The 23,249-nt window shown below is 42.6% G+C and overlaps 1 protein-coding gene across 5 annotated transcripts in view; it reads left to right on the forward strand.

The window, feature by feature from the left end:
• The first annotated feature begins 521 nt into the window (after window positions 1-521).
• Window positions 522-23,249, forward strand: part of NEK7 (NIMA related kinase 7) — a 313,090-nt gene continuing 290,362 nt past the window's right edge. For 3 of the 5 annotated variants that reach the window (XM_086954906.1, XM_086954898.1, XM_086954922.1), the window contains exon 1: window positions 522-679. The gene's annotated coding sequence lies outside the window, so the exon portion shown is untranslated. The remainder of the gene's footprint in view (window positions 680-23,249) is intronic. The other 2 variants (XM_086954919.1, XM_086954913.1) reach the window with 2 other exon arrangements.

The following is a 23,249-nucleotide window of genomic DNA, read 5'->3' on the forward strand; positions in this document are numbered from 1 at the left end:
GCGTGACGCATCTGTGCCTTTTTTTGCACCATAATGCGGCGCACCATGGGTGGCGGAGCTGTGGCGCACGTTAACTGGCGCATCCCTGGGGATGCGCCAGTTAACATAAATCTGCCCCATGGTATCTCACACTCACGCATCTCCAGTCCTCTGGCTGGGCTTCTAGGGGGTTCTGGTCCATGCACCGTACCGTGTTGACTTAACTCATGCAGACTGTAGACACCAGGTCTCGCCTTTCTGAAAGCTCCAATTGTACACTTCTCACGTGCTAGTACTACATCCGTCCATCGCCAGACTAACATACTCTCCGACCAATCTAGATAAGAGTTCACGGACGGGCTCTGATGCGCGGGGAGCTTCAAAATACATCTGCGATAACAAATTGCACCATACGCATGCGTACAATGACACGCATACACACGCACACGAGATTGCTACTGCGTGAAGCGCATGCGTATAATGACACGCATGCGCACTAAAACACGGAACACCGGGACTCTTAGAAATACCTGTTCTATGACAAATTGCATAGTACGCATGCGTGCGATGTCACGCAATCGCACGCATGCGCACAAGCAAGAATGGGGCTCAAACAGACGTACTTCTGTTCCTTGGTCTGAAAGAGGGTTGCCAGTCCGTGAATAGATCAAAGGGTTATTGACGGTTTCCTAGCTGTAAGGTAAGTCTTTTTCTTTCATTGTGGTTGGGCAGTAGGGGGATAGGATGGCGTCTGTAGTTGCAAGATTTATTATCAGAGAGAGAGAGAGAGAGAATGAGAAGGTATGTGAATGCTGGCAAGCCCCGCCAATAAACGTCCAGGGAAGGACAAGCACAAGAACAGCAGGGAAAGCCATAGCATTAAAAGCAAGCCAAACGAGATTGGCAGAAAAACCAAGCAATAATAATCAATAGTCCAAAGCCCACTGTAATCATTGGTTATTTTTTTTCAATAATTGCGTTAAAAGTCCCCTATCCCCAATCTCTTTCTAGCTTGGAATCCTTCTCGTTACTGTTTAACTTGGGAGTTTGCCTGGTGGCAACACAACTTGCTGCACGTTCAGAATTATTAAACTCTGCTTAATAGGCATAGCCACGACAGAAGAACTCAATGTTACTTGGTACTTAGCACTGTGTCCAAACTTTCCTCTACTCATGTAACCTGATTTGCGACTTGCAGTAAAAAGTTGTCCACTACTTTTGTTGCCTAATTTGGAGATCGTTTTATAGAAAAAGATACACTTTGCGATTTCAGTTGCAAATAAAGGCCCAACTGGCAGTAAATCAGACCGCACTACCATCATGAATTACGACATTTTTTTTTAAATATTTGTATTAAACAATTTTCGTTTTAACACTACAGGCGATATCCACATACTTAATGCAACCTCGTTTCATATTGAGCTCACATTTTATCGATTAAATTCAAACCCCGAAGGGATCACCAAATATTACAAAAGAAACGGCTACTGCAGGCATTGTGCAGTACAGCTGCAGTAGACCTGCCTCGTCATTAGCGTCGGTACGATAATGAGAAACTATGCCTAAAGTTGAAACAGAATAGTCTGCACAGCTACATTTTTTTTTATCGTTTACTTCCATCTTTAACTGTATCTGTGGCACTGTCTAGTACGTTTTAAATTACTTTGCATTTGCTTAAAATGTTAGTGGTCTAAGATGATGATGCTATATCTGTAGCTGTCACATTCCCTCTAGGGCACAAGTCTCTTTAGCACTTTTAGAGGTTTTATGACGCTTTGGTGTTAGCCAACTCCAGGCTAGGTGAGGCAGTTCTGTCATTACAAATATTGTTGATAGTACAATTTGTTCATGCCATGCTCGCCAGTTGTTTGCCTCCCATGTCCTTGACTTTATATTGGAAATACACCCATGTCCTTGACTTTGAATTGGAAATACATATCACACTACTGAATTCCTTTCAGCGAAAAATATTTTAATATGGAATTGAGTCAACATGTTTCTGCAGTGCAGACAAACCATGTAGATAACCAAGAATGTGCATCTGTTTGTAAAACTAGGTTGTGCATGTTTAAAAGGTGGCATTCTTACAAAGGCCTTGGCGTTAATAAAACATTAAGTCAACCTCACTGCCCCAAATGCTGAATGTTCGTGGGTGAGCAGGATGCATAGCTCCATTGGCTTTAAAATTGTTCCTTTGTTCATGGGTGAGCAGGATGCATAAATCCATTAGCTTTAAAGATTGTTCCTTTGTTCGTGGGTGAGCACGATGCATGGACATTAGCTATAAAGATTGTTCCTTTGTTCATGGGTTAGCGGAGTGCATAAATCCTTGAGCTCTAAACACTGTTCCAAATAGATGCAACATACATAAACATTCATAAAGCCAGTAGATGCAAATCAAGCCACTAATCGAAAATATAAAAATACAAAAATCTTATATTGGGTGTGGTATTTCCAAGCCTTTGTCAGGTCTAGGGAAGACCCGGCTTGGCAGTTCGGGCTGGACTGTTGCCATGAGGAGCAGGGAGGGTCGAGACTGATTTGCTTATGGCTGGGCCCAAACTGGGGTGGTATAATGAGGAAAAGAACAATGGAATTAACCCCGATCTCCTGACTGGGGGTAAATGTTTGATTAATTCAGCATTCCGCCCATCATTTGTTTCAGCAGCACTTTTCGCTGTAAGTGGGATGGGTATGCCCAGACGTGGGTCCCTTGCTCGCTGTGCCACTGTACCCCAAAACCGGTCTCAGGATGTTTGTTTCCAATCCAGGGAAGCTGTTTAGGATAGCTTCTTGGTCACATTAGGTCTCTGAATATGCCAGGCCTTGAGGGGTTTACTGTGGTGTTACTCTGCCACGCTGCCTATTTGCACTCTCGCTGCGATCGCTGCTGCCCAATTGCACTCTCGCTGCTATTGTTTTTAAACTGCTATCATTTTAAAACTGTTTTTACTGCTCTTAAAACTGTTTACTGCTTACTGTTCTTAAAATTAATTTGAAAGGGGAATGAATTCGAATTTGAAAGGAGGAACTTGCACTGTATGAATTTTTATTGTAGGTTAGGGGCTTTGGGCTTTTTGCTGCGTAACTGACCGTGACCGGATAACCGGGACGGCAGTTACTTCCTGATTCCTCTCATTAACAACTAGAGACGCCATCTTTGTTCAGTGCGTTCTCTAGTTGTCAGAGTTGTTTGTCTTATAAGAATGCGTGGTGGGCGGGCGTGCCGCTGGCGCAACAAATTTGCGCCTAAGGCAAGCCCATCTGCGCCCGTCAGCGTCCCAGAAGCGGCCTGTGCCAGCCAGGCTGCAGGTCAGGCTCCCCTTCCAGAGGGTAGGTTGAGCTAAACCAGCGAACATCTGTGGACACTCTGCCCCCAACTATGCTCCCGTCATAGTTACTGGGATGTGCTCAAATGTCAAGATACCATCTGCCCAACATGTGATTTCAGGTTGGGTTCTGGCCTGGCACACTCAGCCCAAACCAATGCCTCATCCATTAGGCCCACTCGGGTACCTCCAATTCTCGCTGCTATGATTATGCGCGATCACTCAAGAAACACCATCTTAATTTTGACTCTCTTGCGGACAAACCAGTGGACCTCCTCACTCTCACTGCTGCTCTCTCGACTTGCAGATTGGTGTTTCTGGCACTGCTTGGGGCTGGCTTAAGTCCTTTCTGGAGGGGCAGATGCAACATGTCTGGCTTCAGCTATTCATCCCATCTGACAGTGGCCACATGTGTCCCCCAGGGGTCTTCCCTTAGCCCCCTTCTTTTTAACATCTACGCTACCCCACTGTTCCAACTAGCCAAGGACTTCGCAGCTAAAATCATTGCCTACTCTGACGACACGGAGCCCCTATTTACCTGGGGTAAAAACGTGGACTCTGTCTCCTCCGCAAACATTTTTTGACTTCTGTATTTAAGTGGCTAGCCGCTGCTCAACTTAAGTTCAACGAGAAGTCTGAGATACTCCTCTGTGGAAAATTCCCCCTAACTTTAGAGAAACGATCTGGCAACCCGAGTTCTCCATGCTTTCATCGACTGGGAAACCGCTAAGAACCTGGGGGTTTGGTTTGAGGAGAACCTATCATTTTCCACTCAAGTCAAGAAGCTTTCCGGTAACTGCTTTGAGCAATGGAAAACCCACAGAAAATTTCTCCATCTCCTTCATAGGGCTGGGAAAGAAACGGTTATCCGTGCTCTTATCTTATCCCGACTAGACTATGACTTTATGATGGTTTCCCTGAATACTACCTGCTGAATAAGTTACAGGTGGTCCAAAATGCGGCAGCCAGGCTTCTTCTTGACATTCCTATTACAAGCAGCGTGAGACAACACCTTCGCTAACTGCACTGGCTCCCCGTGGCAGAACAGGCCAAATTAAATCCCTAGTCATTGCTCATCGCACCCTCCATGTCCTAGGCGTACATCCGAAGCGGTTCTCCTTCTATGCCCCTACAAGACATCTGCCCTCTCAATCTCAACTTCTAGCCCAGGTTCCCCGCTTCAAACGACAAAGGTTGGATGGCAGCTCTCTTGTCCTGAAAGCTGCCTTGGCCTGGAATGCACTGGCATTTGCGTTCCGCAACACCCAAGACCCCATGGCTTTCAAGAAAAACCTTTTAAAACATTTTTCTTTTAGTACAACCTGTTCTGCCCCTCTTGGTTTGCACCGGGACACTCTGCGGAGTAGCTGTGCGCGCTATAAAATAAAATAACATAACTTTCATTATGCCAGTAGTAGGGGAATTAAGGAGATATCAGCGCCCTCTTTCTTACTTCTGCAAAAAGAACATTTGATGGACAGAATGCAGAACAATGTCATACATTCATCCCAGTACAAAGCGCTGGGCCTAAATCCATTGTTTTTTTTGCTCACCATGCCATTTCAGTTTGGACCCAGCCATATTCAAATCAGTCTTGACCCTGCGCCCAATGGGAACAGTCCCACCGAACTGCCAGGCCAGGTACCCTCTGGACTGGAAACAAGCATACTAGGACCGGTTACGGGATTTTATCCCTCTTCAGCCAGGATAGCTTGACTCCAGTGGCATGGAGAGCACGGTACCTGGCTTGGCAGTTCGGACTGGACTGTTCCATTGAGGCACAGGGTCAAGACTGATTTTCATATGGCCAGGTCTAAACTGGGGTGGCATGGTGAGCAAAAGAATGATGGATTTAACCCAGATCTCTTGACTGGGGGTGAATGATTTGATTTATTCTGTATTCCGTCCATCAATTGTGTGTCTTTTTCTCTTTCTTACTTCAGCTTCTAATGAAGTTCCTTTTGAATTGTCCTGGCAAAATACATTTTTCAGCATTCACTTGAAAGCACACAGTTCATGTAAATAAACTCAAATTCTAATTGCAGCCCAGTGCTTCGTAAACAAATTGAGGATGAAGGAACTCATCTCCCAGCAGGCCATTCTCTGCTTGACCACATTGTACATTTCTTTGGCAGATCACTTTATCTCAGTGTTCCACACCTCCCTTCTTGCCATAATTGGTGGCACACTCTTTACGTAGAAGCAGATCTACTCAGGGGATTGATGGTAGGCAGTAGGTGATCATTCCAGAGCTGAAATGCCCACTGTTTTTTGCATACATTCAAAGTTACATATTTAAAGTTATTCACAAATTTGTGTTAGACCCCTTCACATCCTGGAAAAGGTTGAAAATTGTCTTCTGACTAACACAGGAGTAAAAGTTTCCATTGTTGAAAATGGAATTCCTTAAAGTTTGCTACGAGTATGCATGAAAACCAGCAACTGTTGCAAATGTCTTTGCCTGCTTCCATAAACTCTTAAAATTCCTGAAAATCTGTACTAGTGCAAGGTGACAGAGCTTGTATGATTCTCTTTAAGAATGGGGACCACGTTGATTTTACACTGATTCTTCATTTTTTTTTTTAAATATTGGCATGTATCAACAAAATTAAATGATGCTTAAAAAAGGTGCTTAGAGCTGTCCTTTAACTACAGTACACTTTACTAAATCTGTATCTAAACATTTTATTGTTTAAGTGGTAAATATTTGTAGGTAAATTTTATTTTGAAACCAGGCAACTTGCAGAACAATTTTGAAACATCGTCTACAACCATTATCAGTATTTTCCAACTACCAAATATTTTTTGGCTTCATTGTTTGCTTAGGGAATAAAAACACAGGTCTTGGGTCAGTTCTTGTGTATTTGCATATAATAAGGGAGCATTCTAGGAGCATTATTGAAATCTAATTTAAAATGCTTCAGACAGGGCTTCAAATAGTTACAGTTTGCAAATGTCTATGCCGTTTTATATTGGAACCACTGTTATCAATCTAAGATGACCTTCTTTCATACACAGAACACATTTGAGTTCCCCTATACAGAAAGAATAGTTCCTACGCAAGCTTCTAGTCAATCGTACTGTGATTTGATCAATTACTTTTTACATAATAAAATTGGCCCAATGACGTAATGCATTTCACAAGGGATTTCACCACCTATCCACATGGAAGAAAGGAAGAGCAAGAGATACAAAGGCTTTTTTCCTTAATTAGACTCTATATCTTTAGGTAAAACTTCACATAAAAAAAATCTGGATCGCTTCTGGAATCTTGCTGAACTTCTACTTTGTTCCTATTATGTCATTGCTTGGGTAAACCCCCTAGAAGTACTGGCGAGTGCCTTTTTTACTCAAGGTTTAGTACCACTAACTCTCACAAGGGCAGTGATCCTACTTTGATTGAAGAAACCTAATGACGATCCTGCCATCTTGAATAACTATAGACCAATTTCCCTACTTCCACACTGTCGAAATATTGAATTCTTGTGTGTCCAAATCCTAGAGCAATTTTCCTCAAGACCCAACTTTCTTGATATCTTTCAAAGCACGTTTTTGTCTGAGATGCAATATTAAGTCAGCGATACTGTCCATACTAGACAATCTTACTCAAGACCGTGTTCTCGGACATACCACTGAACAGGTCTTACGTGATCCGTCTGCCATTTTTGGCACAGTAGGTTACACAGTCTTGCTAAACAGTGTCAAGGTGGCAGGAATCAGAGACTTTGGTATTGATAGTGTGGTCTTTTTTGACAGACTGCTTCCAGGTGGTGCAACATTCTCTTATGGGAGTATGGCATCAAGTAACGTAAAGATTTGGACATGAGTCCTCTGTCTTCTAACCTATTTAACATATATATCTAAACCCTAGAAAAAGGATCTTTCAATTATGGGCTGCAAGCTATAGATGTATGCAGATTATTCATGAATGCTGATCAGGCCTGAGAGCCAACTGCCTTCACAAATGCCTTTACAGAATATGAAGCATATTTGGTCTTGGATGAGCACAAACACCTTTAAACTTAATGCAGATACAACAGAGGTGATGGTCCTAAACAATAAAGTGGGACTGTTGTCTTACATATACTAGGCCTCCGAACTAGGAATTTTGCCTGTTCCAAAACCTTCTGTTAAGAACAGACAGGACGTGCCTCTTGATGGGAAACTCTCAATTTATCTACAGTAGTCTCTAAATGTCTTTCCTACTTATGCAGATTAAGAAAGTTATACCATATCTCTCTACTGATGCTCAACCGTCAGCAATAGTTGTCCTAATACACTAATTTGTATATCTGGACTTCCAGCCAAAGAACTAAAACTGCTTCAGATTGTACAAAACAGTGTAGCCTTACTAATGTTTAGTGCACCCAGAAAAGTATGTTTCTCCATTGTTGAAAGAACTTAATTGGCTCTCCATAAAATAAAGGATGGATTTCCAGATCCTATGCATAGTGTTTAAAACCATTCACGACCAGGTACACAATTTTATCTCGAGAAGAATTAAGGGATACATTCCATCTCTGTCTGTGCTAGGCCTCAGCACATACTTTGGAAATATTCAGATGTGCTAAGACGACTATGGGAGTGTGTAGTTAACCTTTTGTGCACCCACGCCAAGGAACTGTCTCCTATTCCACTTGAGAACAGAATCTGAAATCCTGCCTTTTGGGAGTGCATTAAAGACTTCTTTAAACAACTCTTGTCATGCCTACTTTGCTCCTCTTTTGACTCTTAAAGAGGCGTTAAAAAGCTAGAAGTGTATGTGCGTTTGATCAAGAAGTTCTAAAATAATATATGTAATGATTTACCATGAGAGTGCATCTTGGCTCTGAAATAACAGGTTTTTGTTATCTGACCTTGGGACAGGTGAAAGGCTGAGTCGACTGCTGAGAATTGAGCCTGTCACCTTTAGGTCAAACCAAAATTCCTGTAGTGGGTCCACTAAGCTGCCTGACCAATGCAATGTAGTGCTCTCACCCATCAAAAAGAATTTGTGTTAATGAACCTTACATTCCATTTTGAGCATCTTATGCGCATAGCTTCATAACCCGCCTGATCGAAGTAAGATTTTCTTGTGCTGTGGACAAACTAAACCAGCAGACTTCTTGGTCTTGACCCCAAACAACATGTTTTGGGTTGGCGGTGAAAGAATGTTACACCCTGCTGCCACTGTGGAGCTTTCTTCCTGTAGCTGAGAATATAGAAATTGTCAGGACCAGAGAATGCTGATGTGGAGATGGAGTTTAAGCTAGACATTTTCTTGTAGACCTGACACTGAAGTTGTTGGACGCTTAAGGAGTGGACTCGCCTGATAACTGAGGGATTGGTCTTGCAGATTTTTATCAAGGCAGTAATAATAGGTGTACATATTCAACAATGGACTGCAGCCCCTATTGTATCATCCAAAGAGTAAAACATGGCTTTAAGCATACAGTGTGGAGCCTGACTGCAGCTGCCTCAAAGCCTGCTGTCACACTAACCCTTTTTGACAGACGGGAAACTCTACTTTTAAATATTAAGTCACTCCTAAGTACACCTTGTTGCCCACAAGGTACGTCGTCTGATATTTAAACGTGAGACAGGAATGGAATTAAAGTTGGCTAGTTTCTCTGGTAACTAGTCTCCAAAAGCTATTTTCACTGGCAGGCTGTGGCTGGACCTAGAAATCGTAAAAGTGCAGATTATGAAGTTCAATCTTTAACTTTTGAAATGAAATGGCTAGAATAGTAATTCAGGGTGCCTTTTGGGATTTCACCTTTGTTGCGTGGAGAGAGATAGACTTCCGCTGCTTCTAGCCCAGCTAATCCTGCTACTTTTCGCGACACCCGCTCCGCGGGTGCCGCTCATCTGCCCCCTGACCCCGTGCTCCCTGGTGTGAGCGGCTCCACAGTCGGTGGAGAGCTAACGCGCTCCCAGGTCGAGCCCTTTGGCAAGTGCACAGTGCGTGGAGCCTACCGGGGGACTGCGAGGACCAGCAGCCTCAGCTTCACACAGCTGGTGCCTCTTCCCCGGCGGCCACGCCCCCAGCCTCCAGCAATATCAACGCCTGGGTCCGTTTGCTGAGTGGGTGCCTTTTGGGATTTCACCTTTGTTGCGTGGAGAGAGATAGACTTCCGCTGCTTCTAGCCCAGCTAATCCTGCTACTTTTCGCGACACCCGCTCCGCGGGTGCCGCTCATCTGCCCCCTGACCCCGTGCTCCCTGGTGTGAGCGGCTCCACAGTCGGTGGAGAGCTAACGCGCTCCCAGGTCGAGCCCTTTGGCAAGTGCACAGTGCGTGGAGCCTACCGGGGGACTGCGAGGACCAGCAGCCTCAGCTTCACACAGCTGGTGCCTCTTCCCCCGGCGGCCACGCCCCTAGCCTCCTCGTACTTTACCGGCCTGAGCTATACCGCGACGCGGGACGGAGCACCGGGCAAAGACGGGCCGTTCCAGACCGAGTAAGACCGGACCGGGCCATCTCCTTTGGCTGCATCTGTAACGGTATTCTGTTCAATTGTGTCTTAACTTCCTCAACTTTCCCACAAAAAATGTCGGTGTGCGAAACCCGGAGTAAGGCCACAAAGCCCGTGAAAAAGGCTACAGGGACCCTGGATGACTTTATTACAAGGACTAGCTTATCCATTGATAATGAGATCACAAAACTTCAGCATAGAGTGTCCCTGGAGTTGGAGGCTGCCAGAAGGCTGTCCACAGATATAGCATCAAGTAAAAAATCTTCATTAGGTAGCATTGCCTCTTCGAAAACTCCTGAGCGCACTACTGGCCCTATACCTATTATCACCTTGGCCGAAGTACATCCTATACCTGAGGAAACTGCTCCCGTTGCCAACCATGACTTAGACCCCTCGCAGTTGTCTGTCAGTGGTGTATCAGAAAGCATTTTGTTTTCAGATCCTCAGGGAGAGAATGTTGAGGGGGAGAAGGCGTCGGGGAAAGCAGCTTCTAAAAACAACCAGGGAGTCGCTAAGGCAATACCCAAACAAAAGAGAAAACGGAAAACTTTGTCTGTGTACGCCAGGAAAAAGGCTAAGGTAGCCTCAAGACAGTGTATCACAGGGGGGTATCCCAACTAACTTTTGCTATAAATGGGCCCGACCAGACGCTTCTAACCGTACAAACTGGTAATGATAACATAGAGGCGTCAAACTCGGACTTAAGGGTTCCCCTTCCCATTGATGAGGGCGAGAAAACTTCCACACCTATGGTTGAGCCAGAAGGGGATAGGGAAGAGTTTTTGAAACTCGAATGGGAAACGCTTAAAAAACTCCTCAAGCCGTTAGAAGTTAGATTAACCGGCATTGAGAATCAGCTACTTGAGGTAGAAAAAAGTGTTATCACCTTATCTAGTTTAAGTCTTAATGGTAGTGATGTACCAGCAAATCTCAGACAGGCTCCAACTATGGCCCCTGTGGTATCCTCAAACATCAATCCATCTAGTATACAGCAGCAAAAAGAGGGAGTAGTAAATAATATAAGTACTATTCCGACAACGAATACTCAAATAAAATCTAATGCCACTCCCTCGAACCTGCCATCTGTTAATACTACTAGCAAACCCTCTTCGAAGGGTCCTGCACAAAGCAAGAAGTCACAAATGGCAAATGTTGCTGTCTCTCATTCTTCTGCCCCTAAGACTCCCGTTCCACAGAAGTCCTCATCTCATATACCTCCCCCTGTACACACTACTCTGGGTCTAAATAAATCCCTGGCTGATAGATCTTCTGCCAACAGAATAAACACACTTAACTACCAAACAACCCATGCTTATAACAACTTTAAGGGAGGATTTCTAGACCTGCCTCCCGATGCCAGCCCCTTTGTAGTTGTCCTTACTGGGGTGCCCGAATTGGAAAACCAACTTGAAGAGAATTTCTTTTCCCTAAAAAATAAGGTGATTTATTGGTTAAACTCAAACAAACCCGTTCCAAACCATATAAAAAGTAAAATTCTTATGGTCCGTAGAGTACCATGGGTTGGTCCTATAGCCAAATCAATTCCGGGCGACTGTATAGTTATCTCATTTGAGGAACCCCACTGTGCCCATCAGATATGCACATGGAAATCAGATGGAGACGCTTCATCTATTGAAGCCAGGCCCTTATCGTTTTTCTATCCTCCACCTAGGCCCCCAAACTATGGATTCAATTGGAATACTGTTAAACATCACTATGGTTATGCACCCAAAATGGTCAGACAGGCTGACCAAAATATGTGGAATGGAATTCCCATCTTCAACAGGTTCAGTTGCTTAGATGCAGTGGACTGACTTGAGACCATGCCAAACTGCATCTCAGAATACACCTATTGTACACACGGAGATGAGAACAGCTACCCTAGAACTAGAAATAGTGAGATACCACAGAGTGAGGGAGTGGGAATTAACAACTTTGGTAAAATGTGGGATTCCCAGAATAAGGAAGGTGCATCAGCTGTGAACCCAAAATGTTACGACGTGGATGAGGGTTGTCCTGGTAAAGGAAGTAGCATTTTAGTAGGGGATTCGATAACCGAAGTAGAGAACCAAATAGCTTACTCACAGCTAGACAGTGTAAATCTTCCGTTGGTACCAGTGCCGTCTATCGATGACTCCACCTGTTCTGGTAGTGGGCCAACCCCAAAGTTACTCATTCTGTCATGGAACATTGCTGGAGTCGGTAAAAACCTGAAAGACCCAGAATGGGCTGATTATGTTGATTCCAGTGATTTCTGTTTACTGCAAGAAACATGGGCAATGTATATTCCGCATAGGATAGGATATAAAATCTTTGGTACTGAGGCGGTTCAGTCCGATAGGGGGAGGCCGTCTGGGGGACTGATCATATGGCTCAAAATTACATTGAAAATAAGGGTCGAACCAGTAGACACAGGAACCCCTGACATCTTGGCACTAAAACTTGTAAACCTTAATGGGGATGAACATTACATTGTCAATGTTTATAATAGACCCCTTGGTCATTCCAAGGTTTCACCTACTTTGGAAACTTTGGATACCTTCCTGAAAGGGGTGGTTGGTGATGTCCCTGTGATTCTGGGAGGTGATTTAAACTGCAACTTTGAACCGGTCTTTGGTATCATGGACATTTTTGAGGATGAAGATCAAGCATATTATTATATTATATTCATCACCCAGCTAGAGACTTCAAACTGCGTTAAATGCTCTACTCTGGCCGTCCAACTAATGAGGCTAACTGTAGATCATGGTCTCAGAGCATGTAACGGACGCCTTCCATCGGATTTAACAAAACAGCCAACCTTCGCGAAGTCCTAAAGTAATTTAGACTTTTATACTTGTTTCACTAAGCATTTGGCATTTCATGGTTGATTTCAAGGTGGCAAATAGGGATGAGAGTGATCATTATCCCCTTGAACTGTATATCGACGCACACATGTTCAGTGACATCTCTGCCTCTTCATCGACTGAGTCTGCCAACCGTAAAATATGCGAGCAGGTACATGTTAACAATAACAGACGTGCACTAAAATGGCCGTACATTTTAGCCGAAGGTAAGGCCTTAGCTTTGGTTTATACACTTTTTGGGACTAGGTTCGGCCCTATAGTTGGACAACCTTTCTTACTAGACCAGTATGATCATTTTGTTGGACTACACAAGACTTTCTTCAATGAGCTAAAAACTTGCTTGTCCAAAATGCCAAAGAAAAAGCAACAAAATGTACGAGTGGGATGCCATGGCAAACTATGGTATGACCACTCATGCAGGTTGGCCAAGAGGGAGCTTCTGCTTGCTATTAAAAATAAATCAAAGGAAGATGTTAGACTTGCAAGGAAAGAGTACAAGCATGTCCAAAAAATTTCAGAAAAAACATGGGAAGAGTCGATCTGGGCTGACATGCTGGTTGCTGCCAAATCTAATGACAATGTTGGCTTCTGGAGGCTGGTTGCAAATAAGGGTCACGCAGGCAGAGTTGTGAAGGACACATTTTTAGATGAATTGACTTGGGTGACACACTTCACATCTCTTTATAAACAATACGATAGTGGTGTTGATGAGACCCCATGGCTGCCTCCATCTATTTAATGCCTTGACTTTACACCGGATGAAACAAAAAGGGCAATCAACGAACTAAAAAACAGTAAAGCTCCTGGCCCTGATAAAATACCGGGCGACCTGTATAAACACGAAATCGAAGTTTGGGCTCCATATATAAATCGATTGTTTAATGCTCTGTCTAAAAATTGCCAATTTCCGGATAGCTGGCGTGCAGCAGAAGTTGTTTTAATTTTCAAAAAGGGAAATAGATCTGTACCTTCAAATTATAGACCAATTAGCTTAATGGACACCCTGCAAAAACTCTATGCTAAACACCTATTATTTCGGATAAATGACTGGCTGGAGGAAAAAAAAATACTTTCCAAATTCCAAGCAGGCTTTAGGAGCTAGACCAGCACTATAGACCAGGTTTTCAGATTTTGTTGTATATATTGGAAGTATGTGCACATTAGGAAAGGTCATTTGTATGTAGCTTTCGTAGATCTGAGAGCGGCATTTGACCTTGTCCCTCGCAACTTGCTCTGTAGATCCTTAAGTGAAGCCGGTCTGCCAGGGTGTCTCTTGGTCCAAATAATTGAGCTACATGCTAGAAATCATGCCAACATTAGGTGGGGTCCAAATGGCGAACTGACGCGTAACATTCCAATTGAGCGTGGTGTCCGGCAAGGATGCGTCTTGGCCCCCACCTTATTTTCCTTATTTGTCAATGACGTTCCTGATCACCTGAATGGCTGTATTAATGACTCTCCTCAGCTCAACTGAGAAAGGGTGCCTGCGTTGCTCTTCGCGGATGATACCATCTTAATATCCCAAACTAAGAAGGGCATCCAGGCACTCCTAAACTCATTTAGTAGCTATTGTGTGATGAAAGGATTAGAAATAAATGTTGACAAAACTAAGTGTATGGCATTGAACCCTAGCAAACCGGATAGAGGGGCATTAATTTTAAATGGTCAAACCTTAGGAACTGTGGACAGCTTTTCCTACCTGGGGGTAGTACTCGATGCAAATTTAACCTGGAAGGCCCAAATCGAGAAAAGCAAGGTGTCATATGCTCATAATGTTAAACCGATTTTGAGCAAACTGAATGCTAGCACAAGTAAGAGTGTGACACCTGTGCTTGAACTCTTTAAATTTAAAATCCAATCGGCCGCCCTGTATGGGGCTGAGATATGGGGACCCTGGGCCAGGGACAGTTTCCAAGGTCTGGATAATAAATTTATGAGAGCAATTGTAAGGGTTCCCACTAGTACACCGCTAATCCCTCTCCAATTTGATTTGAATTTTAAAAGAACTGATTATTTTACTACCATTAGACCACTAATGTTTTGGATAAGGTTGTGGTCTACCCCAGAACTATTTGAATATAGGAATGGCCTTCGAGAGTTATTGGACCTAGACTCTTTCCATTCTATTCTATGGCTTAGACATATTAAAAAATGGTTCTCGATAATGGGCTTGCCCCAGTTGTGGGAGAATCCAGACAATCTACCACCCTTCGCTAAGTCTTTAGTTTAGCGAGCCTTCTGGTCCTATATGACTAATAGGCTAGTATATGAAAATAGAACTGGGTCCTTAATCCAAGAATTTTTTACTTTTAAAGATGAACCCTGCTTTGAACTCTTCTTGGATGAAATAGAGCCGCCCGTTGCGAAGTCTTTATTTCTGAAATTCAGGTATGGTAACCTCATGCTGAATTCCAATATAGAACGCTGGTCCAAGAGAAAAATGGAATGTCCGAATGCTATAAGTGGGAAATGTTCCATGTGCTTAGATTCTTGTACGGAGAATGAGGTCCACATGTTTATATTATATGCAAAGCATATTCGAAAGCTCGAAAGAGATGGTTGAAACCCATGTGCACTCTCCTAGGAACAAGATCTTGTATGACGGCATACAGGATTATCAAAACCAATACTGCCCAGTTTATTGTATTCAGCATTAGTAGGTTTCTTTACTCTGTGTATATTGTTCGCAGGAAACTGGGCCAGATGCTTTGAGTAGGAATTTTATATATGTTTTTATCCCAACTGTCAAACGAAATGTGCTAATAAGAGGGTGCTGGAAACTAGTTTGTACTGTATTTTAAAAATCGTCTGTTTCTAACGTATCTGCGTATGTACATTGTATGAGCCTCTGGTTAATGTATGTATATATGTGTTCTTTTATGGCCAACTGGCCGAAATAAATAATAATAAAGTAATTCAGAGCCTATTTTTCATGTTTATTAGTAAACCAACCAGTTGCTGGAGTTAGAAGTGTAATATACATTTAGGAAAAGTAACTTTTAGAAAGTTACCTTTTACCTACCTTGAGCATTAGCTTACTAGCAGCTACTTAGCCAGTGCTTGACATTAATGAGGACTGGAAAGTGCTCCTAGAGCAGAACTGTGGCTTAACTTGGCGACCAAAAGTCTCTCTTGAGCTCCAAACCTGAGACAGAGAGATGCCGTGGTGCTGTATATTCCTCAGGCTCTTGTGCATTAAATAGTTGTGAAGTAGATATTTGAATCCGACTGTAGGAGTATGGAACTGCTTTCCAGAATGCCATCAGCGCACTCTCATAATTTTGGTCCGATAATGTCTCCAAATCAGTCTTCCAGAAAATTTGTGGAAAGGGAAATAAGTCAAGTGTATTAATCTGAAAGGAAGCAATATAGTTGAGAAATCCTGTGCCTCCCATATCATGTATCAGTAAGTTTGGCCTCAAAAGGTTTAGAAGTGGAAGGAGTTTCAAGATCACATCTGTACAGGATCATAATAGAGCTGAAGGTAATGGACGTGTCTTCTGTGGAGACCATTTCCTGATTAGAGGCCAAAGACGTAACTGGCCAAGTTGTGGGATACGTTTCTTATTCTAAAGATTCTGAAGTTGACCTTAAACCCTTTAAGCATTACCACTTGACCAAGCCTAGTTCCCAACCACAGTTGTGCCACTTTTGTAAGCTTACCTTGCCACGAGATGCCTCTTAGTGTTACATGCCAGGCTGTCAAAATTGTGAAATTACCTGAAGAAAGCCCTATAGGGGGCTTAGCTCCACACAGGAAGTGTAGAGGATGTGATTTGTCAAGGCAACAAAACTCTGATGTAAGTGCTGTGTATGTTTTTGGACTGTGCCGCTGTGCATTTACCTCCACAAGCTGTGAAACCTATAAGTGCTTTACTATATCTGCCATTCCCAGGCCTCTCTTAGATGAAGATTTCTAGCATTTCGTTATCAAGACTGTGGAGGTATTGTTGTCCCACAATAAGGCCATCATCTAGAGGTAACAACCTGGAATCTGCACAAAAAAACCTACTACACTTTTGACATACACCTCATTTACATTTAGCAGCTTTGAGTAATGTAGGGAGGCTCATTGCTCCATCAGACGAAAAGGAAAAAAGACTAAGTGAGAAAAAGTACTAATTGTATTAACAACTGGTATCAAATTATCTAATTTATGTGCAGAGGACTGTTTTTATGGTCTGACTTGACAGCGCAGCTGTTGTCAGTGAATTGTGAGTACCAATAGTTAGGGGCTTTGGCTCTGCCTACATGATGAGAGACAATAGTACTTGTTTTGATTGGGCAGAAGTTGTTTGCTTCCACAAATGAGTGCTTGCCCTCCACCAACTGTGATCATTTTGGTTATTTATATAGCAGAGTCACATACATGACATTGTAATGCCTTAAAAAAGTGTCTAAGATAACAAGATAATCTATGTTTTTTTTCTTTGCAGCAGCACAGATGTTAGGAGTGCAGTCATTAGCTGACGTGGATTTTTAGGTCTGGCTTGACAATGCAACTGTCACCTGACCTTTTAATCTACACCAATATTCTACAGTTCTTTGCTTCCACACAAATACATATATATATTCTGGTGCTTTTTACTTGTAATGCTTTACATTATCATACAATATTCCTTTAAAGCCAGACCTATTGGCATTGCCAATACTTTATTTACTTTTTGTTGCACTCAAGGTTCCATACTACGGTTTATTTTTCAGAGAGGGTCACAGAAAGTCATCGGTCAATGCCTGATGGCAGGATGACCTATTCTGATCTTGACAATTGCAAAGTTGCAGTAGTAATTTTAAGATCTTCCCATAGTAGACCAGTGTTTGGATGGGACCGCGTCAAGAAAAAGTGCAGTCAGCAAGCCTACCATGGGCACAATTTGCTGGGAAAACTGAGAGCTCAGAGCTTGGGCAGTTCATAATTTTTCTCCCCTCCTGTGCTTGATACTGTGAGAATTAAAGCCTTTTTTCCAGAAGAGTAACTCCCCTTCCCTCCATTCATCTCTCACTTATGAAATATGTCTTAAATATGTTGTTCTTTGAGTGCCCTAAAGAGAGAACACCACTAAGAACACTATAGTTGTATTTTTAGATTGACTATCCATTGTGAAATAGTTTTTAATCTGGATGTCGCATTATTATAAAATTACACAATTTGACATTCAAACCATCCCTGTTAGCATGTGCTCTTTGTCGTGGACTGTTTTTATTACCGACAGTTGCCCGTGTTTAGTTTGAACAGTACATTTTCAGAAAGTCAGACGTGTGGTAGAGGTAGCTCTATGAAAGTTAGGAAAAGCATTTTGAATTTAACTTTTGTGCTGAGTAAAATCGTTCCTTGTGCAGACAAGTCGACTTGTTTTAAACTCTTGAATGCAAACCTGCATTTTTGCGCATCAGGGCTTCTTAGCTATGATGTTTAGGGGCACATGCATCAACCTATTTAGGAAGTGCAAACGGTGCGAATCGGTAAATTCGGCCGTTTGCGCTTCCTAAATACGTTTTTGGGATGCATGAAACAATTTTTCAAAATTCGTTTTTTTTGTTGCATTTCCTAAAAATGCAAATGCATTTAAGGAATCGCATTTGTGCGATTCCTTAAATGCAATGCATCAATTAATGCATTAATTTTTAATTTTAAAAATGCGAATTTTGAAATAGGAAGTGCAAATTAACACAAGGTTGACCCTCGTGTTAATTTGCGAAATTCTTTAAAAAAGCACAAAAATGCATTTTTGGAAAGTGTCATGTTACAGACACACATGTCCTTAGGACATGTGTGTGTGAAACATGCACTTTAAAATACATTTCAGGGGTGCAGGAGGGGGTCCTTTGGACCCCCCTCTGCACCCTTGCAATGCATCAACAAATTGCGAATTCCAAAAAATAGAAATGCAAAACGGCATTGATTCCTATGGGCCTCTAGGCCCATAGAAATCAATGTAATGCCATTCCTTAATTGCAATTCGCAATTAAGGAATCGCAAATTCCGAAAATTAAGAAATCCTAAAAAATGTTAGGATTTCTTGATGCATAGGATTTTGCAATTCCTAAATTGCGATTCCTTAATTTTCGCAATTTAGGAAATGCAAATTCCTACAATGATGCATGTGCCCGTTAGTTCGATTTTATTAATTCCTAAACTGATGACTGTACCATCCGTATTTAAATGAATGTTGAGGGAGCACACTGAGGGGAAAACGGCAAGTACTTGTCTTCATTTTTTTTTATAATTGAGGTGCACATGTGACTGCGGCTGCGGAGTGCAAACTGCACAGGCAAACTTCAGCGTGGCTGTGTAAGGAAACAAGCAAATTAGTGAAAGTGAGTGTTTGGGGGGTAGGGGGTGTTAGCTTGTGTGTTCTTCTTGTCCTTATGCATATGCCGTGGCACTGCTCTGAAACGAATACTGTGACAATTCGGCAATATTTTTAGTGTTACATTTTGCCTTTGACTGCGATAGCTGACTTGGGTGTGGCCAGATCCTATGATGGCATTTTATTTTTGAAACTTTTTAAACCGTATATATTTTTTTGGGGCCTGATGAGAATGATTTTTCAGCATGGCATGGTACTTTTTGCTGCACTGTAAGAACTGTTGTAATGAGTGAGACAAAAAAAAAGACAGAATGTAGGTACTCGTCCCATTTCTGACAGGAACATGCTGCATTTGTAAAGTGCTTAAGATGTTCTCCCTGCTCCGCTCAGTGTCTGGGTCATCACCTTCCACAGACAGGAATGCGGACAGTACACTTCCACTGTTTGCAGAAGTTGTACTTACCCTCCTTCTTGTGCCAAGCCAGAGGCATCCAAAATTAATCCTATTGGCTTCAGTGCCTAGGCACAAACAGAGAGAGTGAGAGTTGCAGAGAGGTTGGTGGTTTGGACGGATGGAGAGCGGTAGATGGACAGTGCTAAGGGGACGCAAAGTGTCTCTCCCTCTCCCTCTCTCCCCCTCTCCCTCTCTCTCCCTCCTATGTGAATCACAGTGCACTCCCGGGCCCTCTGTATACACATGGGATGTCAGTGCCAGGGTTGGGTATCACACATAACAGTAGAACTTTTAGAAGAGCGGCCTCAGTAAGCCACAAAATGTCTGGTAACATGCCATTATCTAATAGTCAACTGTTCACTATGAAGTTACCCTTGGTGCACCTATCCATTTCCTGAACCTCACAGTGTCAAAGCCAGTCCTAGGCCTCTGCATACCCGCTAGATTAGAGTGGTGCCATGGCCAATATCAAGCCAGGAACAGGATAGCACTTTTAGTTGCATTCAGGCACTCTAGGAGAGGGAACATGCCCATAAACCATGCAGGTGAAATTCTCATTCTAACTGGCATTTACACCTTATTATGGATTCATTGATATGCACCTATCCATGTGTAGTGGGAATTACTAATGAGAAATGTTCTCTTTTTTTTTTTTTTTTTTTTTTAGTAGGTATTTGCCTTGCAAAATGAGTTCACAGGTTTTGCTGTGCATAGTCATCCAGTGTTTTGCTTCATGAGTTTCTTCATGCATCCTAAAAGATTTAAATCAATTCAGTCCTTATTTTGTCCTTTACATGAGAGATCTGTAAAAGTACAAGATTCTGAAGATTAAAGTCAACAAAAGTAATTACAAAATGTCTAACCTTTTTCTATAATCGGGCTGTAAAGTTGTAGATAAAGGGCACTCTTTCCTTCTAAAGCTCTTTAATTGATAATTAAAATATAGCTAAATAGGAAATGGTTAAATCTTGTAGAAAGAGTCAATTAGTAAAAGTATGATTGTTAATTAGGAAATAGGTGTGTGTGTGTGTGTATATATATATATATATATATATATATATATATATATATACATACATACATACATACATACTAGCAGCCCGCCCGAGCGTTGCCTGGGGCAGAAAGGGGCTGGGGGCAGCATTTGAGGCTTGCGTGCACTTCGGCCCCCTCCCGCCCCTGCCCGGCCCGGCCCCCTCCCGTGCCGGCCCCCTCCCGCCCGTGTCCCGGAGAGCCTGATCCTTACCTTAGCCGCCGGTCCCGCTCCAGGCGCCCCGCCCGCACAGGCCGCCACTCTCCAGGCGCCCCGCCCGCACATGCCGCCACTCTCCAGGCGCCCCGCCCGCACATGCCACAACTCTCCAGGCGCCCTGCCCGTACAGGCCGCCACTCTCCATGCGCCCTGCCCGCACAGGCCGCCACTTCGCCCAGCAGCAAGCAGGGCCGCGGCAGTCCTCCCAGCAGGTCGCGATCTTCGGCGCCATTTCTGGAAGTGTTGCCAGGGAGCGCAAACGCAAATGATGTCATCATGCAAACGGTGCTACTTGCAAGGGACTACTTTATTTTTATTTTGAAATTTTTTAAACAACGTATATTTTTTATTTTTAATAGCCTATGTCCTTCTGTTTGCCCTGAGGTTTTCAAAGATGTCTTGGGTGTTTTGATTGGTGGTGTACTTTTCGAGTTTACCTGGCTCAAAGGTTTGTGTTCTCTCTTTATAATAGTAGTGTATATATATATATATATATATATATATATATATATATATATTCCCTCGAACTCCAGTACACAAGCGATGAAAGAAAAGTCACTGGTGCCGTGGCCTCGTATTTCAAGTAGATGTTTATTGCAACGGGTGCCCAACGCGTTTCGGAGTTACTTCACTCCTTGATCACGGGTAATGTTTTACAAGTGGATTTACATTTTTAAAGGTACAGTGTTTCTGTTTCCCATAGACATAGAAAAAACATTTCAAAGGTTTTGTTAAACAAGATATTCAGTTAAATTCATTTAAATTTGCAGAGATTCACATGATAATAGTGAAAATGAAAACTATTTACACACTGAATAATCATAGATAGAGAAGGGCATTTCAAATGTATTGTCCCAAGTGGGGTTGCATAATTTCCAAAAATGGACAAATCCATATTAGTCTCTTTCAAATCAATCATGCCCAAGCTCATAATTCAATGTCTTGAAGAAAGCTTGTAAATCCTAACTTCAATATGTTCAATATGTTTTCATCATTTCTTGGTCAAATTCATCCATGCTCAATAGATCTTTCGATTTGTCACTTAGTATTTTTATTTCTTCATTCAGTTTAACACAATCCTTTTCTGCATATTTAATGAGTATTTTCAGCATATTTAGTGAGCACCCTTCGTTGTTACTCATCCACTCATTGATCATGTCAGGGTCCGGGTTTTGGAAGGTAGGAATTGTATAAATTCGTAAACCACGCGGTATCCTCCCAACATCCACATATTGCTGTAGTGATAAAGCTTCCCAGCCCTTCGATTGCTCTTTCTTCATTGCTTTCCAAAGCAGATCCCAGAGCTTACGTTTTTCATCAGGCGCTTGAATCGAGGGTTGTCCCGTCGGAGAACTCGTCCCTGGAACCGCCGTTTTCACAAACAGCTTGTTCGCTGCCTCCTTCCGTTTGTTATTCCTCTCCGTTGCCATGGTGACCAGGTGCTCCTTTCGGCTTGTAATATTCAGCCGTTACTTCTGTTTTCTAAATCGGCAAAATACCTAGTGTTGGTTTATGCCGAACATTGTCTTCCCCCCTACGTTGTTTGGTACGAGGTCGATTATTAACTGCTAATCGCCGGTAGGCTGCAAACCGTTCGGTGATTCGGAAAGCCTTCCGGCTCGCTCAGCTCACCTCCACAGATTCCGGTGTCTCCGACACACGCAGTCCGACTTCACTCCACCTTTCAGTTCCGCTCCAGGGAGTGGGCTCGATTCCTTTAACAAAGTTCAAACGCAATTTCCAACATATCGAGCCTCAACACGACGACAGGCAACACGCCAAGGACGCCACTCCCTAAATATTCCCTCGAACTCCAGTACACGAGCGATGAAAGAAAACTCACTGGTGCCGTGGCCTCGTATTTCAAATAGACGTTTATTGCAACGGCTGCCCAGCGCGTTTCGGAGTTTACTTCACTCCTTGATCACGGGTAATGTTTTACAAGTGGATTTACATTTTTAAAGGTACAGTGTTTCTGTTTCCCATAGACATATAAAAAACATTTCAAAGGTTTATATATATACATCACGAATATGGATAATACTTATCCGGTGGCTCGTCATTTTGAAGCTTGTCATGGAGCCAACAACAAGGGGTTAAGATATTACCTAATAGATGCAATTCCCCCAAATAGGAGAGGAGGGGACCGAGAAAATAAACTGAGGAGGTTAGAGACGAGCTATATTCTTCTGTTGGATTCAAAACATCCTAATGGATTGAATCTCACAGAGGATATGTATACTTGTCTATCCTAACAAATTAAGAGGTATAATGACTGTACAAAAGATTTATGAACTGGTCACCTGTTCAATCAGAATAAGCAGATTGTAAGATATCCCTTGAAAAAAACATACAAATTAAATCACTATCAACATATAAATATACAATACGGTGTTTTAAGTCGTAAATAGTGTATATATGCTTTTTTTATGACCGATGGAGGTATAAACGGTTTTTAAAACTGTAAATATTTTACAATTGTGTTTTAACTAAATTCACAAATGTATATAAGGTGATTGAATGAAATAACTTGATGGTGAAGGAGATATAGGAAAATTTCAACACAGATGACCAGAATCCATGTTAAAGGGACAATTAATGTAACAGATATACAATGGGCCAGGG

This window comes from Lissotriton vulgaris, chromosome 1_1 (genome assembly GCF_964263255.1).
Source record: "Lissotriton vulgaris chromosome 1_1, aLisVul1.2, whole genome shotgun sequence".
Classification (NCBI taxonomy): domain Eukaryota; kingdom Metazoa; phylum Chordata; class Amphibia; order Caudata; family Salamandridae; genus Lissotriton; species Lissotriton vulgaris.